This window comes from Crocuta crocuta, unplaced genomic scaffold (genome assembly GCF_008692635.1).
Source record: "Crocuta crocuta isolate KB4526 unplaced genomic scaffold, BGI_CrCroc_1.0 scaffold234, whole genome shotgun sequence".
In the NCBI taxonomy this organism is placed as follows: domain Eukaryota; kingdom Metazoa; phylum Chordata; class Mammalia; order Carnivora; family Hyaenidae; genus Crocuta; species Crocuta crocuta.
Window position 1 is genome coordinate 1,809,919 of NW_027529647.1, and position 8,986 is coordinate 1,818,904.

General features: G+C 36.4%; 1 pseudogene; it reads left to right on the top strand.

Moving 5' to 3' along the window:
* The first annotated feature begins 455 nt into the window (after positions 1 to 455).
* LOC144230326 (ribosomal protein eL42-like) lies at positions 456 to 774 on the top strand (annotated as a pseudogene).
* The last annotated feature ends 8,212 nt before the right edge of the window (positions 775 to 8,986 follow it).

Consider the following 8,986-nt stretch of genomic DNA (forward strand, 5'->3'; position numbering starts at 1 on the left):
GAGTATTTTGAATAGAATTGTATTGAATTTATAAATTAACTGAGAAGAATCAACTCTGTGAGTTTGAGTCATCCTACCTGTGATGAGAGTATTTATTTAAGTCTTCTTTAATGTGATTTAATTATGACATCTTTTTTTCCATAAAGGTCTTGCATATCTTTTGTTAGATTAACCACTGAATAATTTATATTTTTTGCAAAGCTTTATAAATTACATGTTCTAACTTTGCTGGTATATAGGAAAGTAATTGATTTATACACTAATCTTCTATCTAGCAAGATACTAACCTTAGCTGGTTATTCTCTTGGATTTTATATAACTGTAGGCAGTTACATAATCTGCTAATAAAAAATAGCCTTCTTTATTTTTACTTTCAGTGAAAGTGATTTTTTTTCTTTTAAGAATTTTGACACATGTATTATCTTTCTTTTTGTGCTGATAGTGCTCTCGCAACCATGGTGAATGTTCCTAAAACCTGTGGGACTTTCTGAAAGAAGTGTGGCAAGTGCCAACCTCACAAAGTGACACAGTACAAGAAAGGCAAAGGTTCTCTTTATGCCCAGGGAAGGTGGCGTTGTGACAGGAAACAGAGTGGCTATGGTGGGAAAACAGCTGATTTTCTGGAAAAAGGCTAAAACTATAAAGAAGATTATGCTGAGGCTTGAATGTGTAGAGCCCAACTGCAGATCTAAGAGAATGCTGGCTATTAAGAGATGCAAGAATTTTGAAATGGGAAGAGATAAGAAGACAAAAGGCCCAGTGATCCAGTTCTAAGCTTCATATTTTGTTACATTATGAAGGTAATAAAATCTTGAGTTTATGTTCATTTCGGAAAAAAAAGAATTTTAACACATGTATAGATTTGGGTAATAATCACCATACTCAGGACATAGAATATTTCAATCACCCTCCAAGACTCCCTGCTGCTATCCCTTTGTAGACACTCCCCACAACCTATTGACCTTAGCAGCCACTGATCTGCTCTCCATCCCCATAGAGATGAAAATATCATAGCAGTTGTCTTTTTTATTTTTTAAAAATTTTGTTTTGTTTTTATTTATTTTTGATATAGAGAGAGACACCATGAGCAGGGGAGGGTTAGAGAGAGAGGGAGACACAGAGTCTGAAGCAGGCTCCAGGCTCTGAGCTGGCTGTCAGCACAGAGCCCAAAGTGGGACTCCAACCCACAAACCATGAGATCATGATGTGAGCCAAAGTCGGACGCTTAACTGACTGAGCCACCCCGGCGCCCTATAAATTGTCTTTTTAAATAATATCATCTAGGTGGAATTATACTGTATGTAACCATTTGAACTAATACAATGCTCTTGAGATTCATCCAAGTTGTCATGTATACCAAAAATTTGTTCCTTTTTCTTCCTGAGTAACATTCTTTTGTATGAACATATCACAATATGTCCATTCATCTGTTGTGGTTGTTTTCAGTTTATGGTGATTATGAAGGGAAGTTCTATAAATATTTGTGTTCCAATTTTTGTGGGAGCATGTTTTTATTCCTCTAGGGCAGATACACAGGAATGGGATTTCTGGGTCATACTTTAAGTTTGTGTTTAACTGTATAGAAAATTGCCAAATGATTTTCCAGAATGGTTGTATCATTTTGCATTCCTAGCAGTGATGTATGACATCTCTAGTTGTTCTGCATATTTGCTACTGCTTGGTATTTTATTTTTATTTTATCCATTCTCATAGTTGTGTAGTGATATCTTATCCTAGTTTTAATTTGCATTTCCCTAATAGCTAATGATGTCAAACATCCTTTCTTTTATTATTTGCTGTTCTTATATCCTCTTTGGTGAGGTGTCTGTTCATGACTTTTGCCCATTTTTTGAATTAAATTTGTGGTAAAATAATTATAGATTCACACACAGTTATAAGAAATCATATAGAGAGACTCATATATTCTTTACCTAGTTTCCTTTAGTCATAACAGTATGCAGAACTATATATATATATAGTACATTCTCACAAGTCAGAAATTGTGGTACAACCCACCAATCTTATTCACAGTTCCCTCATTTTACTTGCAACTATGTGTGTGGTGTGTACATATGTGTGTATGTGTATTTAGTTCTCTACAATTATATCGCATATGTTGGTTAGTCTATCCTCCACTACAGTCAAGATAAAGAACAGTTCCATTAGTATAATGATTCCAGGGGCGCCTGGGTGGCTCAGTCGGTTAGGCGTCTGACTTCAGTTCAAGTCATGATCTCACAGTTCATGGGTTCAAGCCCTGCATTGGGTTATGTGCTGACAGCCAGCTCAGAGCTTGGAGCCTGTCTTCAGATTCTGTGTCTCCCTCTCTCTCTGACCCTCCCCTCCTCATGCTGTCTCTATCTCTCTCTCAAAAATAAATAAAACATTTTAAAAATGTTTTAAAAATATAACGATTCCAGAGGTTGCCTTTTTATAGCCATATCCACCTACTTCCTGCTCCCACCTTAACCCCTAGTAACCACCAATCTGTTCAGCATTTGTAAAATTTTGCCATTTCAAAAACTTAACATAAATGCAGCCATATGGTATAGAACTTTTTGAGACTGGCTTTCAGCACTCAGCATAATTCACTGGGGATTCATCCAACTTGTTGCAGTTTGCATGTTTTGATAGCTAATTCCTTTTCACTGCTGAATATTCATAGTATTTAAATAGTTAAACAATAGTTTATTTACCCATTGAAAGACATCTGAGCTGTCTCCAGTTTTTGGCTATACGAATATAGATGTTATGGATATTTGTGTTTGTTTTTTTGTGTAAATATAAGGGATTTTGTTTTGTTTTTACTTTTATTTGCATTTATTTTATTCTGAATTTACTCCTGGGCCATAAGTTTTTATTTCTTCAGTTTCTTCTGGGATATCTTTTACTTCTGAGAAACTTCCTCTTCTGGTTTACAAAGAATCTGCTCTTTTTCAGTAAGGATCATCTCAATATGCCAGGGAGAGTTTATGTATGGGTTAATCTGACCATCAGCCCTGTGAGTTCTATACTCCATCTTGGGGGCTTTGTTCACCAGGATGTGCTCAATGACTAGAGAATCTACACCTAAACACTTAAGTTCAGCATTATCTATGAATTTTTTAGCATGTGTAGTAAAAGTTCAGCACTCTTTTTGGGGACTGACCCTGTGTCCAGTCCCAGTATTTGGCCTGGGCACACCTACCAATTCCTCCACTGTAGTGATAGAATGGCACACATTGCTTCTGCAAAGTGACATCTTTTAGATACTTGGTGGCTTTTTGGGTTGTATATCCTTGGTAGCCTAGGTAGTTTTATGTGTGTTCTTAAAGTGAACACAAAGACTTGAATCTCCTGATGTGCATGATTTTCTAGGGCTTTCTGGGTCAAGCAAATAGTGAAACATTTTCAGAAATCACCTCAGGGTGCTAAGGTTTTATTTCTCAGGATAAATGCCCAAGATTTTAATTGCTGGTTCTTTTGGTAGTTGCATGTTTAGTTTAATAAGACTGCCAAAATGTTTTCCAGAATGGCTATATCATTTTATAATACCTTCACCAATGAATGTGATCCAGTTCCTCCATATTTTTTGCCAGCATTTGATGTTGTCACTACTTCTTATTCTGGCCATTCTGATATATGTGTGTAGTGATATCTCATTGTGGTTTTAATTTCCCTTCCCTGATGGCTAACAATGTTGAACATCTTTAATTTGGTAATTTCCCATTTGTATATCCTCTTGTTTATGTCTTTTGCCCACTTTAAAAGTGGATTGTTGGGGCGCCTGGGTGGCTTAGTCTGTTAAGCGTCCGACTTTCCGACTTTCGCTTAGGTAATGATCTCGCGGTTTGTNTTTTAAAATTTCTTCATGTATTCTAGATACAAGTCCTTTGTCAAATAGGTGATTTGCAAATATTTTCTCCCATCAATAGCTTGTCTTGTTATTCTCATTTTTTATTATTTTTAAATTATTATTATTATTAATGTTACTATATTATTATTATTATTATTTATTTTAGAGAGAGTACATGAGTGGGGGAGAGGGGAAGAAAGAAAGAGAGAAAATCCCAACCACTCTCCATGCTCAGCACAGAGCCCAATATGGGTCTTGATCCCATGATCCTGGGATCAACCTGAGCCGAAATCAAGAGTTGGGTGTTCAGTCAACTGAGCCACCCAGGCGCTCCTTATTCTTAATTTTTATAGCAGTTCTATTGATATAACTCATATATGGTACAATTCACCTATTTAAAGTGTGAGATTAATAGATTTTGGTATATTCATAGAGTTGTACAAACCATCTTCAAAATCAATTTTAGAACATTTTTCTAATCACCAAAAGAAACTTCATACCTATTGCCATTTTGACCCAACCTTCCCACCTGTCCTCAAGCTCTAGGCAACAACCAGTCTATTTCTGTACAGATCTACTTATTCTGAGCATTTCATACAAAAGGATTCATATAATATGCAGTCCTTTGTGACTGGTTTCTTTCAATTGGCATAATGTTTTCAAGGTCTTCCCACGTAATGGCATAAATCAGTACTTCATTTCTGTTTTTTTATTTTGCAGAGAGAGAGCATGCTTGTGCACAAGTGCGGGGAGGGGCAGAGGGAAAGAAAGAGAACATTAAGCAGGCTCCAGGCTCACTGCAGAGCTGACGCAGGGCTCAATCCCCCAACCCTGGGATCATGACCTGAGCCAAAATCAAGAGTCAGACATTGAACTGACTGAGCCACCCAAGCACCCCAGTACTTCATTCCTTTTATTTCTGATTGACATTTATGTTGTTTCCACTTTTGGCTGTTGTGAATAATACTGCTATGAACATTTGTGAATAGGTTCTTGGGTGGACATGTTTTCATTTTTTTGGATACATACCTAGTTTTGGAATAGTTGGGTCATATAGATGTTTAACCTTTTGAGGAACTACTAGATTCTTTTCCAAAGGAGTCCTCTCATTATTTTAACTTTAATTATTTAGTGACTTTCATGTAAAATTTAAAAATTTTAACAGAATCCAATAAATTTGTCTTTTTATTTTATGGATTATGCGCTAATGTCATGTCTAAGAGCTCTTTGCTTAACTCCAAGGTCACAAGATTTTTTCCTGTTTTCTTCTAGAAGTTGTAGAGTTTTAGATTTTACATTTAGAACTGTAACCAATTTGGGGTTAACTTATGTATAAGGTATGAGGTTCACATGGAGGCTCATTTTTCCCCCTATGGACTCTTCCAAATTCTTCCAAAATCATTTATTGAAAAGACTGTCCTTTATCTACTAAATTGTTTTCACACCTTTGTCAAAAATAAATTGGCCACAGACAAAGATGCCCTAGGAAAAGAAAACTACCTACTAATGTTCCTTATGCATATAGATGCAAAGAATCCTCAGCAAAATACTAACAAACTGAATCCAACAGCATATAGCATGACTGAGTAGAACTTATCCCCTGAATGCAAGGGTAATTCAACATAATGTTGGATTACATATAATGTAATACACGACAGTATAAAGTGAAAGGGAAGAAAAGAATGATGCAGTAACACCATTTGATAAAATCCAACACCCTTTCATGATAAAAAAACATTTAACAAACTAGGAATGGAAGGGAACTTCCTCAATATGATAAAGAGTAATAATAATAATAATAATAATAAACACCTCACAGCCAACATCATGCTCAATGGTGAAAGACTAAAAGTTTTCTGCCTAAAATCAGAATCAAAGATGCCCATTTTCATCACTAATATTTACCATTTTACTGAAAGCTCTATGGTAAATAAACAGCCAAGAAAAACAAATATAAGACATTTAGATTGGAAAGGAAGAAATAAATATTTCTCTATTCATAGATGATATGATCCCATATAAAGGAAATCCTGAAGAATCTATATATAAATCGCTATAAATAATAAATGAATTCAGCAAAGGTGCAGGATACAAGATCAACATAGAAAATTCGGTTGTTTGTATACACCAGCAATGAATAATATAAGAAAGAAATTTAGAAAACAATTCCATTTACAATAGTATCCAAAAAAATGAAATACCAGGTACAAATTTAACAAAAGAAAGACTTCTATGCTAAAAAATACAAAATGTTAATAAAATAAATTAAAGAAGACATAAATAAAACAAAAGACACCCTGTGCTCATGGAATGGAAGACTTAACATTGTCAATGTGTCAATAAACCCCAAAGCTACCTACAGATTCAATGTAGTCTATATCAAAATTTCAATAGTCTTGGGGCGCCTGGTTGGCTTAGTCAGTTGGGCATCTGACTTGGGCTCAGGTCATGATCTCGCAGTTTGCAAGTTTGAACCCCACAGTGGGCTCTGTGCTGACAGCTCAGAGCCTGGAGCCTGCTTTGGATTCTATGTCTCCCCCTCTCTCCCCTTCCCCCACTCAAGCTCTGTCTCTCTGTCTCTCAATAATACATAAATGTTAAAAAATAAATTAAAAAATTTTTTTAATGTTTTTATTTATTTCTAGGAGAGAGAGAGAGACAGGGTGAGCAGGGGAGGGTCAGAGAGAGAGGGAGTCACAGACTGAAACAGGCTCCAGGCTCTGAGCTGGCAGTCAGCACAGAGCCCAACGCGGGGCTCGAACCCACGAACCGCGAGATCATGACCCAAGTGAAAGTCGGATGCTTAACCGACTAAGCCACCCAGGTGCCCCTAAAAAATAAATTTTAAAAAATCAATAGTCTTTTTGCAGAAATGGAGAAGCCAATCTCAAATTCATATGGAATTGCAAGGGATCCTGATTAGCCAAAACGGTCTTAAAAAAAAAAGTTGGAGGATTCACACTCCTCAATTTCAAAACATATTATAAATCAAAATGATGTGCTACTGACATAAGCATAGACATGTAGACTGCTAGAATAGAACTGAGACTCCAGAAATAAACCTCTATATCTATGGTCAACTGATTTTCAATAAAGATTACAAGACCATTCAATGGGGAAAAGAGTGGTTTCAACAAATGGTGCTGGGATAACTGGAAAGCCATGTGCCCAACAAGAACAAAAACAAAAACAAAAATAGACATCATACACAAAAATTAACGACAATGGATCCATGGCCTAAATATTAAGAGCTAACAGTATAAAAATTTTAGAAGAAAATATGTGGGTAAATCTTTGTGATCTCGGATTTGGCAATGGGTTTTTAGATAGGATACCAGAAGCAAAAGCAAAAAAAGAAAAATAGATGAATTGGAACTCATCAAAATTAAAAAAAAATTGTGTATCAAAGGACTTTATCATCGAAGTGAGAAGAAAGCCTACATAAGAGGAGAAAATACTTGTAAATCATATATAGGGTATGGGTTTAATATCCAGAACATATAAAGAACTTCCACAACTCAAAAAGAAAAAGACAACTCACGTTTTTTTTTAATTTTCTTTTTTAAAAAGTTTATTTTAAGAGAGAGAGGGAGACCATGAGAATTCCAAGCAAGCTCTGCAATGTTAGTGTAGAGCCTGATGTGGGGCTTGAAGCCACAAATCGTGAGATCATGACCTGAGCTAAAAATAAGAGCCACTGGGGTGCCTGGGTGGCTCAGTTGGTCGAGCATCTGACTTTGGCTCAGGTCATGAACTCAAGGTTCGAGCATTCAAGTCCCATGTGAGGCTTTGTGCTGACAGCTCAGAGCCTGGAGCCTGCTTCAGATTCTATGTCTCCCTCTCTCCACCCCTCTCCTGCTTGCTCATACTCTCTCTATACCTTTCTCAAAAATAAATAAATATTAAGAAAAAATAATAAGAGCAGATGCTTAAGTGACTGAGCCACCCTGGTGCCCCAAAAATCCAAATTTTAAATGCCAAAGGATTTGAATAGACATTTCTCCAAAGTAAGATGCTCAACATCATTAGTCATTGGGAAAATGCAAATCAAAACTACAGTGAAATACCACTTCACATTCATTTAGATGACAATAATAATAACATAAAATAGGCAAATAGCAAATGTTGGCAAGGATGTAGAGCAACTGGAATCCCTGTATATGGCTGGTGATAATGTAGAATAGTTCAGCCACTATAGAAGAGTTTGTTCCCAATAATAAAACATCGAATTACCAAATGATCTGATAGGTCCACTCCTAAATGTATACTAAACGGGTACTCAAACAAATGTTCATACATGCCTGTTTATAGGAGCACTAGTCACATTAACTAGGAAGTAGAAAAACTCAAATGACCATCAGCAGATGAATAGATAAACAAATTTGGTATATCAATACTATGAAATTTTATTCAGCCAAAAAAGGAATGAAGTGCTGATGTGTGCTACAATATGGATGAGCTACAGAAACATAATGTTAAATGGAAAGAAGCCAGGCCCAAAAGGTCACATATTGTATGATTCCATTTACATTAAATAGTGAGAAGAGATAAATCCACTGAGGCAAAAAGCAAGCTTCTGGTTTCCAGAGACTATGGGAAGGGAAGAATGGGGAGTAACTACCTAATGGATACAGGGTTTTCTTTGGAGGTGATTAAAATGTTTTCGAACTAGGTAGAGGTGGTGGTTGCACAGCATTGTGAATGTTTTAAATGCAACTCAATTGTTCACTTTAAAATAGTTAATTTTGTTTAATATAAATGTCACCTATTAAAAAGTTGCCTATAAAAAATCAATTTGCCATGTTTATGTGAGTCTATTTCTATTTTTTTTTTTTTTATTCCTAGAGAGAGAGAGAGAGTGAGAGCGCGTGAGCAGGGGAGGGTCAGAGAGAGAGGGAGTCACAGACTGAAACAGGCTCCAGGCTCTGAGCTGGCAGTCAGCACAGAGCCCGACGCGGGGCTCGAACCCACGAACCGTGAGATCATGACCTAAGCGAAAGTCGGACGCTTAACCGACTAAGCCACCCAGGCGCCCCTATGTGAGTCTATTTCTAGACTCTTAATTCTATTCCGTCAATCCCTTTACCAGTACCACACTGTTTTGATTAAGGTGGCTTTAGAGAAAGTCTGATAATCAAATGATGTGATTCC